The sequence below is a fragment of the Carlito syrichta genome, unplaced genomic scaffold (assembly GCF_000164805.1).
Source record: "Carlito syrichta isolate Samal-C Ts95f unplaced genomic scaffold, Tarsius_syrichta-2.0.1 Scaffold305872, whole genome shotgun sequence".
NCBI classification, from domain to species: domain Eukaryota; kingdom Metazoa; phylum Chordata; class Mammalia; order Primates; family Tarsiidae; genus Carlito; species Carlito syrichta.
This window is the reverse complement of record NW_007249968.1, coordinates 27,474-32,971: the sequence shown is the minus strand read 5'-3', so window position 1 is coordinate 32,971 and position 5,498 is coordinate 27,474. Positions and strand designations below refer to the sequence as shown.

General features: G+C 49.1%; 1 pseudogene; it reads left to right on the top strand.

Annotated features, from left to right (window-relative positions):
* The first annotated feature begins 4,393 nt into the window (after positions 1-4,393).
* LOC110596055 lies at positions 4,394-4,893 on the top strand (annotated as a pseudogene).
* The last annotated feature ends 605 nt before the right edge of the window (positions 4,894-5,498 follow it).

Below are 5,498 nucleotides of genomic sequence, written 5' to 3'. Positions count from 1 at the left end.
CGCCGGCTGTCAGGCCCGGACCCTGAGCCCGCGAAGCCGGCAGAACCGTCACTCAGCTCGGGTGGCTGTGTAAACGGCGGCTCGGGCGGAGCGTCCCGTTCTCGTGGCCCCGCGTTTACGCAGATTTACGGTGTTGAAGCACGTCTTCGTTCGTTGTAGTGGGTTTTTTCTTTTTTTAACTTATTATTTTTATAATTATAGAGACGAGGTCTCGTTGTGTTGCCCAGGCTGGTCTCGAACTCTTGGGCTCCAGCGGTCCTTCCGCCTCGGCCTCCCGAGGTGTTGGGGTGACAGGCGTGAGCCACCGCACCCGGCCCTCGTCGTAGTGCTTGGTCCTCCCCCCAGTCCTGTAAGGCCCACGGGGGAAATCTTAAGCCAGTGAAACTGCTAAGGAAACTTAAGGCTCGCTGACAGAGCCAGACTCTGATGCTGTGAGTAACAGAGCAGTGCTTTGATGCTGCAGCCAGGCTCTTCCCTGCATCACCCATAAGGCAAAGGTTTAATTCATTTGAATGCAGTAGGTACAGCGATTAGTGACTTCCCACTCAGAGTCTCTTCTAGGGGAAGATCTCCCTGACCTTCTGGTTTTATTTATTTATTCATTTGGAGACAAGGTCTCACTATGTTACCCAGGCTGGTCTCAAACTCCTTGACTCAAGAAATCCTGTGACCTCAGCCTTCCAAAGTGCTGCGAATGCAGGTGTGAGCCACTGCGCCATCCCGATAGTATTTACCCCTTGTATTTTCTTCATAGCCCTCACTACTAATTATGTGTTTATTGGTTGACTTCCCCAGTATTAAGTGGATGGAATTTCCACCACATTGCCTAGCCGTGGAGGCAGAAAGGGCCACGGGAACTGTCTTTTCAGGGATCTCATCTAGTTGAAAGATCTGGGATCAGTAGGAGTGGTGCAGATGGTCAGTGCTGCAGGAGAGAGAAAGGTCTGTGGCTCTGCATGCTGGATAGTGTCTCAGGAAGCTGTTACTCACCAAAGGACAGGGCGACTTGGCAGAGGAGGGAAACCATCTTGGGGGGAGATATTTTTGCAAAGACCCAAGGGTGGAGTGTTAGAATGTGGGCTTGACGGGAACACCAGGTAGGTATAGGAATGGGGGAGGAGGCTGGGTAAGGACTGAGAAGGATAGAGAACTGGGTGGGGTGGCAGCCAACCCACTAATCTAGGTGATGTCGCGGTGTGTGGAGATGCGTCCAGGTGCCTGATACGTGGACCCCACCTTGCCCCAAGATACCCCAGTGATGCGGATTTTTCAGGTCTGCCTGGACTTCGAGAGTGTCAGCTCAGTGGGTCAGAGAGGGTAGTCTGAAGGGTCTGGTAAGCCTAGCCCCAGATTAAGCCTTGGGACACACTGTTGTCTGAGCACGAGGTTACTATGACCAGCTCTTATGGGCTGGCAAGCCCTGAGAGTGTTGCTGGTTTGGTGGGCTGGCAAGCCTAGCCTTCAGGGTGTCTCAGCTTTGGAATCTTTCCTCCCGGCAGATCTTCTGGTTCAGCTAGCTCTGTTGACTGGCAAGCCAGCCTCTGGGGTGCACAGCTTTTCAGCTCTGATGGTCTTGGCAACTTTTCAGGTTGTAGCTCATCAGGGTCGAGATTCTTGTCTCATGCACAGGAACAATGAGGGACAAAGACAATCGGAAAGTGAGAAAGCAGGATTTATTGAGAGGACAGAGAAGCTCCCACAGTGGGAGAGCACCCGAAGGGGTTGCCCCTCTGGGGCCAAAAACCTGGTGCTTTTATAGCCCTAAGTCTAAGTTGATTGGCTAGCACTACCTTGCCCTAATGGCGAGCTGATTGGTTGCTTTTTTTTTTTTTTTTTTTGAGTTGGAGTCTCACTCTCACCCAGACTGGAGTGCAGTGGCTGCTCCCGGCCACCACAGCCTCGACCTGCTGGGCTCTGGTGATCCTTCCACCTCAGCCTTCCAAGTAGCTGGAACTACAGGTGCGCGCTACCACACCCAGCTAATTTTTTGATTTATTGTAGAGATGAGGTTCTCGCTAAGTTGCCCAGGTGGGTCTCGAACCCACGGGCTAAGGCAATCCACTCATCTCAGCCTCCCAAGACGTGGGGTTACAGGCTGAGCCACCAAGCCCGGCTTGGTTGCTTTTCGATCCAGTGAGTACTTAGGCTTTGGCTTGAGAGCCTCAGGCTTTGGCTTGAGAGCCTCGCAGGGTGCTTGTTTACCAATGCTGAGCCTGAGAGACCTGCTAGGAATTTCGCTACATTATTACCCTCACTGTTACCAGAGCCCCGGTCCTCCCCAGCCTTTCTCTAGCTATCTCCTGTCTCACGAGGCTGGCCTTGTCTGTGGTGTCCTAGGCTTATGCGACTTCCATCTGCAGTCAGAGCACCAGGTTACTATGACCAGGAGTTACCATGTAGCAGGAAGATAGAGAGGTTGTGACACCGAGACTATTATAGGAAATGGCAACTTTATTACGCCAGCTGCCTGAATGCTTCCAGGTGGAGCCGCCCAGAACCAGGAGAAAAGGGGTTCCATACCTTCGCTTAGGTAAGGGAGGGGGTCATGCCGAGCGACCACACATTTTCCTTGGAATTCACAAGGTTGTGTTCAGAAAAATGAGATCTTTCAAAGAACAAATGGTCTCCAGGAAATTCAGGGAGAGCAGGGGTTATAAACTGACAAGGAGAGCACTTGTGAATTAGGTACTCTTTTGCATTTCCATGAGAGCCATCAGTCCCTGGCTATCTGACTTCTCTTTAAACAAAACCGGCCTGGCAGGTCCTCAGAGCCTGCCACCGGACTCTCAAAAGGAAACACCCTCAACTGCTACCAGTTCCCTTCCTGCCACATCCCCCCCTTTGATGCTCGATCTTTCATGGATCTAGAACATCATCATTCTTAATTTGGTGCATTAGTATTAATATAGGCCGCAGTTTTTTGTTCAACAATTGTTTCCACAAACTTAGAAATGGCGTTCATAATCACTGGGGCTATGCAAAGGAGGATAAGACAGGATCCCACCAATAGGACTACAGATTCAATAATATACTTAAGCCGGGCTTGGTGGCTCAGCCTGTAATCCCGCGCTTTGGTAGGCTAAGGTGAGTGGATTGCCTGAGCCCGTGGGTTCGCAACCCTCCTGGGCAACTTGGCGAGACCTCATCTCTACAATAAATCAAAAAATCAGCCAGGCATGGTAGCGCGTACCTGTAATTCTGGCTACTCGGAAGACTGAGGCGGAAGGATCGCCGGTGCCCAGTGGGTCGAGGCTGCGGTGGCCGGGAGCAGCCACTGCACTCCAGTCTGGGCGACAAGAGTGAGACTCCAACTCACACACACAAAAAAAATAAATAATATACTTAAATCCTCCCAGACCCGAGAACATGTTTTCAAGCCAATTGCTGATTTTTATGCCTTGCCATTTTTTGCACCAGGACATGGGCAAGCTTTCTAATATTGGTGAATATATCAGTTATAACTTTACCATTATTATCTATTTGCAAACAACAGTCAGAGCTATTAAATTTACCACATACTTCTCCTTCCACCAGCAGGTAGTCCAAAGCTAAGCGGTTTTGATAAATAGCTGCGCGCATTTGGGCTTGTTGCTGAGCAACAAGCTCAAAAGCCCTGGCTGTTTAATTAGTTATAACTTCCAAGACTGACTGTAACCTGATAATGCAATTCAGCATATATATAGGCGTCCGGTATTTCCGACTCCCATCTTGTACCCATGTGGCTGGGCCATAAGTATTTATAATTCTCTGGGGTGGCCATTTGTCGTTTTTCCAAACCTGGGTTCCTCCTATATTAAGAACTTGGTTGAGGGATCGAGCAACTTGTGTTTTGAGTCTTTCATAAAGGGGAATGCCTAGTTCATCCCCCCTTGGGTTAGGCAGGAGGAAAAATCCTGGCTGGATTATTCCTATGGTACATGTGCCTTTCCATAATGCTGGGAGCTGGGCATATGCAACCTTTTCCATATATCCAAAACAGCCCTTTAGGGACTTTCCAGAGGTCTGGATTTACAGAGGACAGATCTGTCCAACTCTGACTTATAATGGGGATACCTTGAAATGGGTTAGCCTGTTCAGAGGATAGTACTGTACAGTTACTTATAGTTTGGGTGACAGTAGTACATTGAGAAGATTTAGTTGCATAAGCAGGTGCCCAATACCAAACAGGCTTTGTTGGCCACCAGAACAAACTCCTGGCTGGGATGAAAAACGATGGAAAACTCTTACGTCTGGCCAGATAGTTTCTATACACGTACATGCTGGGTGTGTGAGGGAAGCGATAAACATATTAGGCAGAAATACATAAAAGCACAAGAACACTTTCTATTATAAGAAAGAATGGAGAGGCAGAACCGCGTAACTGCCACCAGGTTCCTCCATCCACATCGCCCGTTGCACCGCCAGCCAGCCCAGCGTCCACTGCCAGCATGGGAGTGCAGGTGGAGACCATCTCCCCAGGAGACAGGTGCGGCCAGACCTGTGTGGTGCACTACACCGGAATGTTTGAAGATGGAAAGAAATTTGATTCCTCCCGGAACAGGAACAAGCCCTTTAAGTTTATGCTAGGCAAGCAGGAGGTGATCTGAGGCTGGGAAGAATGGGTTGCCCAGATGAATGAGGGTCAGAGAGTCAAATTGACTATATCTCTAGACTGTGCCTATGGTGCCGCTGGGCACCCTGGCATCATCCCACCACATGCCACTCTCGTCTTTGATGTGGAACTTCTAAAACTGGAATGACAGGAATGGCCTCCTCCCCAAGCTCCCTGTTCTTGGATCTGCCATGGAGGGATCTGGTGCCTCCAACCACGTGCACAAAATCCGCATGGAACTCTTCCTGGTGTCCCTACACTCTATACAGACATCTGCCCGACTGAAGTGTCTGTCACTCCGCTTTGCTTCCCACACCTTCCTCTCTTCCTCCCCTTCTCCCCGTACATGTGTTTACCTAACCTATATGCCATGAACCTCAACTACTCATTTTGTTTTGTTTTGGGGTGAAGATTCAGTTTCAGTCTTTTGGGTCTAGGTTTCCAGTTAAGCATACAGTCAAGTATTAGCAGCACAAGTGATGGGTTGACTTTAGAGTAGGAATTGGTGTTGGGGGGGATTGCAAGAATCTTTCTTTTATTATTTTTTTGGATGAAATTTTTATCTATTAAACATTCTTGCTGCTGCGCTGCAAAGCCATAGCAGATTTGAGGCACTGTTGAGGTCTGAATTCTTCTCCAAGTTGAAAGATGTCCTTGGTTAAACTAAAAGCCCAACCCAAAACTGAAGTGGGAAGGGAGAGCTTTCGCCTCCACCAGTCCCACCCCACATTCCCGAGACCCTCTGCCTTCTGAAAGTAGATCATTTTCACTTCGATGTTGGACACTACAGGTATCTGTCCCTGGACCAGCAGTGACCTCTGAAGCCTTCTTCGTGACCTGGCTTTTTTTTCGTCCTGTGGTTTTCTAATGAACTTTCAGGAATTTTGTAAATCTTATAACTTTTCAA